The 12,157-nt window shown below is 47.9% G+C and overlaps 1 protein-coding gene and 1 non-coding gene across 6 annotated transcripts in view; one reads left to right on the top strand and one right to left on the bottom strand.

The window, feature by feature from the left end:
* Nucleotides 1-12,157, bottom strand: part of ERGIC1 (endoplasmic reticulum-golgi intermediate compartment 1) — a 103,268-nt gene that overhangs the window by 56,061 nt on the left and 35,050 nt on the right. The window lies entirely within an intron of this gene.
* Nucleotides 2,076-2,178, top strand: LOC112861859 (U6 spliceosomal RNA). Its single transcript, XR_003223737.2, has one exon. It is a non-coding gene; the product is annotated as a U6 spliceosomal RNA (small nuclear RNA).

Below are 12,157 nucleotides of genomic sequence, written 5' to 3'. Positions count from 1 at the left end.
AACGGAAATAAATGTCTGTGGTGGATTTACACAGCATTCACAGAGGAGGCGCCTCACACACTTGGCTTCCTTCCTGTCACTTGAACCTGAGCAGGCAGTTCTCACAAAGCAGAGTTCTATCCCCGCGGTGTTCCTAGGCTCCCGGGCAGGACTTGGCATGGTGAAGAGGCCGGCTGCTCCAGCCCTCGGGGGCTACCAGTTGGCATGTGGTTCCCCTTTGGTGATTGGGAAAAGCTGTTAGCACCCTGCTAACCTCAACGCAATGACTTGGAAATCTTGCGTAAGATCTGATGCTTGACTACCGTGAGCTCGTCCTAACTGCACGTGAAACGTGCTGGGTTTCCTAACACGTCAGGGGAGAAGATATTCCTGTGGGCTGCCAAGTTAAAAGGTAACACTTTCTCTCCGGCCTGCTCAGCTACCAGTCTTCCGTTCTTGGGCCCTTAAGGGGCACTAGAAACTGGGGCTGGGGGTGTGGTTGAGCGGGAGGGGTCCACGTGACTCAGTTCTCCATACCTACTCATCTCCCTTATTCGGAAAATGCTGACCCCTTTAACCACGAGGGGCATGTAAGAGGTAAGAGGCATGTGTGTACTGTGGAATCAGCCCAAGTGGGCTCAAACGTGACTCCACCACTGTTCAACCTTGGGCATGTCACTTACGTAACCTCTCTGAGCCTCAGTTCCCCTGGCTGTAAAATGGGGCAACGATACTATCTCGTAGCATAGCGGTTAAGGCCAAGTGACTTAGTGCATAGAAAGCACTTAGAACTGTGCCTGGCACCCAGGAAGTACTATATGAATATTTATTTGCAGGTACTATTCTTTTTTTTTTTTTTTCCGTTACTATTGTTAATGTTCGGCTGACTAACATCTATGAGCACCTACTACATGCTAAGTCCTCTCTCAGGCACTAGGACACAGGTATAAGACTCAGCCCTTGGCCTTGTGTGCCTACAGTTTAGCAATAAAGACAAAGAAGGAAATGGAAGGAGGGTACAATGGTGTTCCTTCATAAGGCTTGCTGAAGGTGCTAGGGGGACCCAGAAAGTGGTCCATGGGGTGGTCCATGAAGCTTCCGGCAGCAGGTGATGTCTGAACAGAGCAGGAGGATGGGAGTCTGAGCAGGAAGAGGCATAAAGCAGTCCACGTAGTGAGAACAGCAAAAACAGGGGCCAAGAAAGACAACCAGACCTGGCGTGCTGGAGTGTGGAGTTAGTTCACCTGCCCGTGACGCTGGGATGGGATGATGACCGAACCTGGCGTGCCAGAGCGCAGAGTCCCCTTGCACGAGGCACTGGGATGGCATGGGATGACAGGCACCAGAGAGGTGGGAGGGGCTTAAAATCCACCTTCCCTGTCCAGTTAATACCAGGTCGCCATCCAGGGCCCACAGGCAGAAACTGGGCCTCACAGTTTAAAAACTTTATCAACCACCACTTCAAAACTGGGAGTTTTATGGGAAGTCAGAGGTCACTCGGGGTGAGGAGGTGGGGGTAGCTGAGGGCAGAATGTCAGAATCTGATAAGGGTGAAGAGGCCAGAGAGGGGAGATTGACACATGGGGGTGGGTGACACTAATCAAATATGTAAATACAGTGAGGATAATGGACGCCTGGGGCTCACTGTTGGGAAAGGGAGGTCTATATGGAGGGAAAAGTAGAATAAACTCTGTGCTGCTCGAGTGGAAATGGAGGTTTCACTGTGGATTCATGATTTTCAACATCCACCAATACAGAAATACACATCCTATTCACATACATTTCCTGGCTCATTCCACAGGGAGGGTCCGGGAACCGTGACAGCCAGATAGCAAACGGCACATCAGGTACTCAAATGTTGGCTTCTAAATCTCCCTCTCTACTTGCAGAAATGGCTGATCCCAGGGCTACGTGAGGAAAATCCAAGATGAACTTGGAACACCTTCTTATGTCAGAAAGCAAGACAGTGTTCAAAGAATGGTGGGGTCACTGGCCAAAGAAAGGACGATGTGAGCACTAAAGTCAAAAATCACAGTAATAGGTTATAACCCATTGGATAAAATAGGAAGCCACGGATCTATATAAAGAAATGAATAGTGCTCGCTCCGGCAGCACACGTACTAAAACTGGAACGGTACAGAGATCAGCACGGCTCCCCGCGAGGACGACACGCAAATTCGTGAAGCTTCTGTATTTGTCATGCCGTTTGCAGCGACGTGGATGGAACTGGAGGGTGTTATGCTAAGTGAGATAAGTCAGTCAGAGAAGGACAGATACCATATGTTTTCACTCCTTATGTGGATCTTGAGAAACTTAACAGAAGACCATGGGGGAGGGGAAGAGGGAAAAATAGTTACAGAGAGGGAGGAAGGCAAACCACAGGAGACTCTTAAATACAGAGAACTGAGGGTGGATGGGGGGTGGGGGAGAGGGGAAAGTGGGGGATGGGCATTGAGGAGGGCACTTGTTGGGATGAGCACTGGGTGTTGTATGGAAGCCAACTTGACAATAAATTATATTTAAAAAAAAGAAATGAATGAACCAAACATTTGATGAGAAACAGGATATTTACATACCTTCAAATACCACCCCACAAAATCCTTACTAATTACAAAGGGAAAAAGTGTAACGTTATAGTTGAGAAACTTGACATCATCTTGACCAAGTGACCAAAGTGAGTGTCACCAGTAAGGAGACATATCATGTGCCTCCTGGTCTGAGATATTGGGGAAGGCACACCATTACACTCGTGTGGGAAACTTGCTCAAAATGCACAACCTCAAATGAATCATGAGAAAGCAACACACAAATCCAACCGGCGGGTTCATGCTATAAAATGACTGGCCAGTACTTGTCAAAGGTATCAAGGTCATTCAGACAAGTAAAAGGCTAAAGAACTTTCAGAGATTGGAGGAGACTAAAGAGACATGACAACTGAACCATGCAGGATGTCCCAGACGAGAAAAAGGACATCAGGGGGACAATGGTTAGGATTTGAATAAGAGCCATGTATTAGTTAATACTACGGTATAGTGTTATTTTCCTGGTTTTGATAATGGTATTTTGGTTATGTAACATGGTAATATTTAGGGAAGTTTCAGTAAAGGGCTTATGGGAAGTCTTTGCATTAGTTTTGCAAAATTTTTTGTAAGCCAGAAATTATGGCAAGATAAAAAGTTAAAAAGGCTCTTTAAAATTTAATAGAATTATAAAAAAAAAAAATTGTAAGGGGGAGATTTCACATAAAAATCCCACACAGCCTGCTTTCTTCATACATACCTGGTCCCTCTAGGCTTCTGATTTTGAGGTGCTGGCTTAACAAATGTTTACTGAGTGTGCTGGGTGTCAAGAATACATCTTTGTTGGGAGTGAGAATGGCGAGGGGAGGGTTGAATGAACAAAGGTCTAAGAGAGGAGGGTAGACTTGGACCAAACTATAGGAAGCAATAGTGACCAAAGGAAAGAGGTGCTCTAGAGTCACTGATGTGAAACCAAGATCACTGCCAGCCTGGGCACTTTTACATATACATATTTACATGTAATTCTTACAATAACCCTGGCAGACACTGATATCCCAATTTTTCAGAGAGAAAACCAAGGCTAAGCTATAAGCAACTTGCTCAAAGTCACCAAGCCCGTGACTAGTAGAGCTGGGATTCAAACCCAAGTCTGAGTCATAGGCCATGGCCCTTCCACTGCCCTATACTTGTGGGAATCAGTATAGAGGTCACTTACTGGTAAATTAGTCTCAGAGTTTTGCTTACTTTTCCACAGATGCTGCCCAGAGCAGGTGAGAATCTCCTAAAAGACAGGGACCAGCTCAAAATACATTAATTCACTCAACAGATATTTACTAAGTACTTACTGGCAGCACTCTAGATATGGGAAAATGGAAGCGGTCAAGGTAGGCATGGCCCCTGCCCTCACGGAGGTGCCAATCTAGTAATGCTTTTGACTCCTTGAGAAGGGCCACCTAAACAGAATGTTCTCTAATGATTATCCCATTCCCATGCCATCAGTCCAAGCTGTGGAGTGGTGGTGGGGTAAAGGGAGAGCTGAAAAAGACCCTGGGTTCAGAGCTGACCACAAGCCAAGTGAGTCAGCAGTGAATGTCACTAAGAAATGGGCCACAGGAAGACTGGTGAGAACCCAGGCATGTGACAGACAGGGAAGTGAGCCGTCGTCCTCTCTGGTTTACATTAGTCAGTCCCTCCCTGCGGTGATGTGGTGATGCGATTAGCTGTGGCCACCCACTGTCAAGAGAATATGGAGGAAAGGGTAGAGAGTGTGGAAGAGGGGGAAGGGGTGCCTAGTGCATATCTAGTGTGGGCTCAGCTCATGCTATGCCTTTGGCTGGCATGTTCTCATTTAATTCTCTTGACCAGCCTTCAAGTTAGGGATTTTTTAGCCCATTTTACAGATGAGGCTCACAGAGGCTGGTGGTTTGGCTAAGCTCACACACCTGTGAAGTGCCACAGCAGGACTCTGAATCCAGGCCTAATTTACATTCTTGCTGTTTTTTTTTTCCAACCATGTGGGGCCCAAACTGAGACCATGTCAGTGGAAAATGCTTAGGAAAAAAGGTTAAAGAATTGGAATTGATTAGCCTCAAACAGAGAAAGCTTAACTATGGATTCTTCATCACTGTCAAGCAAAAAAATGCTCTTTTCCTGCCCTCCCACCAGAGTATGATTTTCTTGAGGCAGGACCTGGGCTCCCTTGTTGCCCAGCCCTGCCCAATCCAGGCCCCTGGAGAACTGACCTGAATGAATGAGTCAATGAATGAATCTGCACAAAGATAAGATCCACTGGCTGCTCTTAAAAACAAGATTAGGCTGAAATGGACAGTGGAGAAGCTGAGTCCTCAGGGGTTCCTTGTACTGGATATTGAGAAATCTTCACTTCAAAGCGGGGTGGGGGTGGGGGCAGAGTGGACTTAAATTAAAGTAAGCGAGCCATCAGTTGGACTTAAGGAAGACTGATCCAATGCCAAGTGCCAGGACAATGGCAGTAGTGACTGGAGCTAGGCTGGCAAGAGGTTTATCCTTGCTGGGACAGGATACAAACACAGAGACCCCACAGGGGCCTCCTGCCTTCAAAACCCTCCACTGTCAGGTCTAGAAGGTTCTCTAAGATCACTATGTCCAACCCAATCATTTTACAGATGAGAAAACGGAAGCTTTAAGAACAGTGACTTGGGGCGCCTGGGTGGCTTGGTCGGTTAAGCGGCCGACTTCGGCTCAGGTCATGATCTCGCGGTCCGTGTGTTCGAGCCCCGCGTCGGGCTCTGGGCTGACAGCTCAGAGCCTGGAGCCTGTTTCAGATTCTGTGTCTCCCTCTCTCTCTGCCCCTCCCCTGTTCATGCTCTGTCTCTCTCTGTCTCAAAAATAAATAAACGTTAAAAAAAAAAAAAAGAGTGACTTGTTCAGTTCGAGGTACAATTAGACACAGAATATTTAAATCAGAAACAAGCCAATAAAAAGCTGATGAAATCCTTATTATCTCTCATATGCTAGCGGTTCCCAACCAGGGGCAATTTTGGCCCCCCAGGAGACATCTGGCAATGTCTGGAGATATTTTTGGTTGTCGCACGGGGGACTGGGGGTGTTACTGGAACCTAGCGGGTTAAGGCCAGGGGTGCTAATGCATCCGACAATCCTGCAATGCATAGTAAAATCCCCCCCACCCCACAACAAAGGATTACTGGCCCCAAATGTCCAGAGAACTGAAGTAGAGAAACCATGTCGTACGAGACCAAAACTTCGCATGTGGGAAGCTCATTTTCCCACTGAGTCTGTGTTCTGTCTGAAAGGCAGCCAGTTGCCTCTGCTCCCGCTGGGTGAAGTCATGGCCACGGCCTCGATTGCCCCCACGGAGACCAGCGATCTGGATTAAGCAGTCTTTCCCTCTCCTTTGTGCTCTGTGCCTGAGAAAGAAGAGCTCACTTGGAGAGACCCGGGCAAAGGGACCCACAGAGAAACAACGAGGTCCACCTAGACTTGTGGCTTACCGTGACAGTCGAGTAAGGCCAAGGGTCACTATTTTAATAAAACGCACTGAATCTGCGCCTCAACACATCTTACCTTAAGATCAAACATACATCAACATTGGTACGAGGAATTGATGAGAATATAGGATTTACTTAACAGAAACTACCCTACAGGCTGCATCTAGCCTACTGAGTGAGGAATGGCCGTATAACCTCACCCAAAATAAACATGCATACGTCTTCCTCTGCTCCCAAGCAAGGAAATTGCCGCTGGAAATCTCTGACTAATGGATTTCTTCTGTAATTTCTTTTCATAGCAGAATGCCTCAGCTTTGCTATTTTAACTTTTGCTGCTTGGGACCTCACTTCTCCCTTGCTCTTGGAGACGAATCTCAGATCACTCTGTGGTTCGCCATATGTGGGCGGCTACCAGGCAGGCAGGCGCTCGTGATGTCACTGTTTCCAAGGCTTAATGAAATTAGACGCCATTGAGGAGCAAGTCATTGGAAGTGGTGGGTCACTGGTCCCAAAAATAGCCAGCAAGGCTTTTAGTTGGTGCTGTGGCCTGGTCACCCCTGCCCACCAGCCTGTCAAGAGGCTTCAGTGCCAAGTACCAGGGAGTTAGGTGAAAAGTGTGCTTGCTTGTTCACTTACTCATTTCTTCCACCTTACTGAGAACCACTGGTGTGGTGTGTGTGTGGGGGGGGAGGGTGCACGCGCACGCCTACGCACACGCGTGTGCATGCTGGAGGGCACACGGAGGTAAATGAATGTGTCAGAGCCAAGCACGGGCAGGGAAAGAACCCTACAAGCACCGGTTCTCTTGAGCCCTAGAATCACTCTCACAGCCCCCTGAATCCTGTCCTTGACGTTCAAACTGCTAATAAGAGCCCACACCAATCCTTCCTCTGTCAGAAGGAAGGGGAAAAAAATCTGTCTCCCTCTCCAGCCCACATAGAAGAGCTTAGAGGGTGAATCATGGCCATCACAGCTACTCTGTGGCTGTCCCCTTTGTGAGGGACCATTGTGCACCCAGTCGTGGACTCAGAGTTTGCGTTCGTTAACTCAAGTCCTTTTCACAACCCCGTGTAGTAGATTCCATCATTCTTCCCATTTCACTTGCCCAAGACGCAGGACTCGACGCCTGCCGTCTAGCTTCAGGACATATGCTCTAACCGCTGTGCCACAGGCCTGCCTGAAGCACGCAGACAGGCTGGGGCTGAAGGAGTGGAGGTCTGGGGGATGACCCTCTGCACAAAGCACTTCCATGTGCACAGTTCTCTCTCTCCAGCCCATCCCCTGAGGCTCTCTCCCCAAATCTCGGAGCCTGTGTGGAGGTCTCTATCTACAGGCTGTTCTCCCAGCTCCAACTGCCTCCACTGTGACCTTTCTCATCCCAGAATACCCTCTCTGACCACAAAGTCCTGGTCTTCCCCCTCTCTTCCTTCCCACAGAAGCCACTAAGTCTGGCCAAAGAGGAAGAAGAGCTTCTAGAAGGCACCCCCTGACACAGCCTGCCCCACCTTCCCAGACTCTGTGGACATATACGTTCCTGGCACAGCCCCAATATGGCTGCAGGGTCCTCTACTCTGACTGGACCTAGTCGAGCCAGATTTGTTCCACAATCTGTGGATCGTGCAGGGACTGGCCCATTAATGGCACTCAGCAAATTCCAGATGAAAATACAAAATGACGTACGCGCAGGCTATTCACCACAGCACGGCTGTAATAGCAGACAACTGGGCACTATCCAAATGTCCATCCAAGGGGACCGGTTAATAAACTATAGACCAAGTGGAGGACGATCCAGCTGTAAAGGGGAATGAGGAAGGTCTCTTTACATCAAAAGAAAAAAGCAAACGGTGGAATGCTGCTTCTGTTAAATTTTAAGTATATGTTTGTGGGGGGGGGGCGTGGATAGTGACAAAAAATGATTTATATCCTTGCTTACATCTTCATATTTGTGATGTTATAGCCACGGATTTAATTTGTAAGAGCCACAACGTCCATCAACAGGCAGAAAGACAGGTAAATTATGGCATATCCGCACAATGGACTACTACCCGGCAATAAAAAGCAATGAAGTATTGACATGAGCAACAACATGGATGATTCTCAAAACAACTGTACTGCATGAAACACAAACTAGGGTACACGTGGTATGATTCCATCTATATAAAATTCTCATCAGTGTTTAACGGGGTGCTCGGTATACGGGTCTTGAACTTCTTTTGTCACATGTATCCCTAAATATGTACTATTTTTTATGCATCGCCTAAGAATGGTAAGAGTAACCATTTTGGTTACACCTGTTGTTTCTTTTGGAAGCTATAAAATTTTAGACAAGTACAAACTAATCTAGAGTGACAGCAGGCCACCAGTTACCTGGGGACGAAGGAAGAGGTGGGCATGAGGAAACTTTAGGTTCACTATGTTGACTGTGATGATGGTTTCATGGGTGGATACATGTTAAATTCCTCAAACTGTCCACCTTAGGTATGTGAAGTTTACTGTATGTCAATTATACCTAAATAAAGCTGTTAAAAAATGGTAATGGCTAAAACACATTAAATAATCTGTGAGTGCATAACGACACTTCAAAAAACAAAACACAACAAAAGCTTCTTTGGACACCTTTGAAGTTACTAGGCCACCAACTCCTTATTCTGAAAACTAGTAGATAGAAAGTACTAATTCTGACTTTTTTTTTTGTACACAAATGCATTTCTAGGTAACCAAATAGATGATGAAGGTGAAGTTCTGTTTTACAGAATATTTTCAAAGAATAATGCAGAAAGACTAATAGAAGTAGAAAAAATCATCATTGTGTGCCCTTTGATAAAACACTGGATCTTAGCAATGATCCGAAACTTAATAATAGATAATTATAGTGGCTAAAATAAAAATAATGTGGCTACAGCCACTGGAACCCAATGATTAACCTTAGTATCTCAAAGAGAAGACAACCAGTTATTCTGTACCTCTCAATGCAATGCATTTGGAAGTATACAGCATACTTCTTAATAACTGGCCTAGAACAACCTCACATCTCACCTTCCATGTAATCCTTATCTCACAGCAGTCTGGCCTCTGACATCAGCACCCCCCCCCCCACCACCACTCTCTCTTCTTGTGCTATGTAAGACCACCCAAGAGTCACTAAGGGCCAGATGCCATTGGCTCTCCTCAGTACTGCCCCTGCTCTGAACCTGTTAACTGCCCCTTCCTTCCTGGATCTCTCCTGGCTGCCTAAAGTACCATGGCATTCTCACTCTCTGGCATCCTCTCTGTCTGCTCCTTTTCCTTCTGCTATCCCTGATATCCAGGTGTGCCCACAGGGGTCTGTGTTCAGGCCTCTTCTCTTTTAGGTCCCACAGCCAACTCATCCATGCCTTAACTTCCCGCGCCAAGTTCCAGAGAGATGGGAAAAAGTCAACAAGACAGATGTGGATGTGGTCCCTCTCCTCAAAGAGTTCATACAGTAATGCCCAAGGAGCTTCCTCACTCCCTGGGGTGTCCTCCCTGCCCCCTCATACTTGATATGTCCAGAAGAAAACACAACAGCTTCTCACACAAAACCTGTTCTTTGGGTCCCAGAAGGAACCTCAGGGATTGTGGAATCCAAACTCATGCAGCTTCAAATAGTTAAAGTAAAAGAGAAAGGGCAGCAGCATTTTGTGTTAAGAGACAAGCCCTCCTGACTCTTTCCAAGTCACCATCAGTGTCCTCCAGGGGCTCCCAAATGCCTGAGAAGTCGTGAGGTATGCTGTGTTGGCTGCAGGGGCCACAGCGAGGAGCAGCAGAGTCAAACTGGCTAATCGGGAAGAGGATGAAGAAATTCTCAAGGAGTGTTTTAGATGGTCTATCAGAAAAAAGGGAGTGGCCTCACCGGGCTGGACAGTGCCCTTCGCCTGTTACCTGGACCTGGGCTCATCAGGAAAACAAAGCTCACGCCCAGCAGGGAGGGAGCATCAGCCTAAGAGCTCTAAATCCCAATGCAATCTGTTCCTTGAACAGTCAAGCAAGCTTGCTCCCATCTCAGGCCCTTTGCCCTTGCTGTTCTCTGTCTCTGGAACATTGTTCCCTCAGATAATCTGCATGCTTGCTGCCTCACTTCATTTACGCCTATATTCAAACATCACCTCTTTAGACAGGCCTGTCCTGGCCACTAACTAAAACGTCTCTTTCGACCTCCTTACTCTACTGTCTTTTTCTGTGTAGCACTTAAGATCACTGCCTGAATTTATGTTGTCTTGTGTGCATTTGTTCATTGCCTGATCCCGCCATTAGAATATAAGTTACAGGAGAGCAGGGACTATGTCTGCCTTTGAGTTCCACTCTATCTCCAGAGCCTAGAAAAGTGCCTGGCACAAAGGAGATCCATAGAAATACTTGTGGCATGGATGAAGGAAGCAGCTTTTCTCCAAGTGTGGTCCTTGCACCACTGCCTCAGAATCTGCCAGGTGGCTGATCAACTATGCAGATTCCAGGGTCCCACTGTAGAATGAATGAAACCAGGATGGGGTGAGGATGGCAGGCATTTGTGGAAAAAGTGCCCTTCAGGAGATGCTGGTGCATGCTAGAGTTGCTAAGGTATCAGCTGTGTGTTTATCTCCAACTTCAAATGTATTTCCTAAGGACCACAGGTCAACAGAGGGATGAGGAAAGGGACTGGCATTTCCTGGGCTCCTTACCCTGTGAGCCAAGCACTGCTGAGGACGCTTGACCTACTCTATCCCCCTGAATTCTTCCTACCACTCATGAGATGCCATCGACAAATGTGTAAACTGAGGCTCAGAGAAGCTGAGACACCTGCCTAAGTTCATACAACCAGCAAGAGGCAGAGTCAGGCTGGAACCCTGGTCAGCCTCACCCAGAGGCTCCTAAAAGCTCTGCACTAGCCCCTGGGCCCCTTGGCTGTCCACGCTCCCCACCGCCCTCCTGTGCCTGCCCCACAGCCTGGCACCTGCTGTGGGTGCGGTGGGCACTTGGTGAGTGAGAAAGGGAGGTTTGGAACTGTGGTGTGACGCCGCCCTGAGGCTCTGGCAGAGCACAGCTGGACGGGGGGCTCCTCACCCTCACTTGCCTCCCACATGCTGTGACAAGTCAGTGAGTCCACGCTCGCACAGAAAGAGGAAAGGCGTGGTGTCAGAGCCTCGGGACGTCAGGCAGCCGGGGCCTGGCTAGGAGTCCAGCTTCCCACCATCAAGGCCACAGGGAGCACAGGCCAGGGGACGGCAAGGGCCCCCAAAGTGTTTCCAAATCACTGGAAACAGGACGCAGCCGCCGGCCCCACACCAGGACACAACATCATCCCAAGTGTGGAAGCTATAAATGGAAATGTATTCTTAGAGGGGCAGAACATGAGTGGGGGTTTTTCAGAAATGACCCATCATCGGATAAAAATACAGACGGCATTTAAATGCTGAGCGGCAGGAGCTATTCCGGGGATTGGGTTCTCATCCCTGCGGCTCCCAGCCAGGGCATGGCCTTCAGCAGAGATTTAAAAGGAAGAAACTACGGGTGCCGGTGTTTTTAAGTTTAGGAGGAAAGTATTTGGGAGAAAGACAGCCGTGCCAAGACAGCTGTGGAAGGTGCACCCTTTGGGGAGAGCCCAAATGTCACCTGACCTCCACCTGCACCCGCCCGGGGGATTCAATTTTACTCTCTGCTATGAGACCACCTTTTGAATAACATTCTTCGCTACCTTAAGAAGTGAGGGCTGAGTTCTGGTGAGGCCCGGGGATAAAAGCCCTAAGATAGGATCAAGATTTTAAGAGGCTGGCCGGTCAATGAAAGTATAATAAAGCCATAGCTGAGGTGGATCTGATGTCATGGAAAGAGGAAAGAGAGTATTTATTACGCCAGCCTCTTCGCTCATGAGTCCAAGCCGTCCAAGACACAAAAACTAGGTTCAGCTGTTTTTTACAGAGAAGGAAACTGGGACTCAGAAAAGACTGTGTAGAGTCGCAGACTCTCAGGCTGAGACCCTGAACCTGGAAAGATAAGCAGAAATGAGGCTGGAAGAAAAGGGCAGAAGGGTGTCTCAGGCAGAGCAACAGCTTCTGCTAAGGTTCATGGCTCCAGAAGCCCAAGGTCACTCAATTAGCATATGGCAAAGCTGGGATTTGCACCATCATCGACCTGAACACGAAGTTACTGTGCCAGGCTGGGAAGCAGCAGAGTGTT

This window comes from Puma concolor, chromosome A1 (assembly GCF_028749965.1).
Source record: "Puma concolor isolate L17-30 chromosome A1, mPumCon1.1.hap2, whole genome shotgun sequence".
Lineage (NCBI taxonomy): Eukaryota > Metazoa > Chordata > Mammalia > Carnivora > Felidae > Puma > Puma concolor.
Note: the sequence above shows the minus strand (reverse complement) of the source record. Positions and strands in the feature narration are given on the sequence as shown.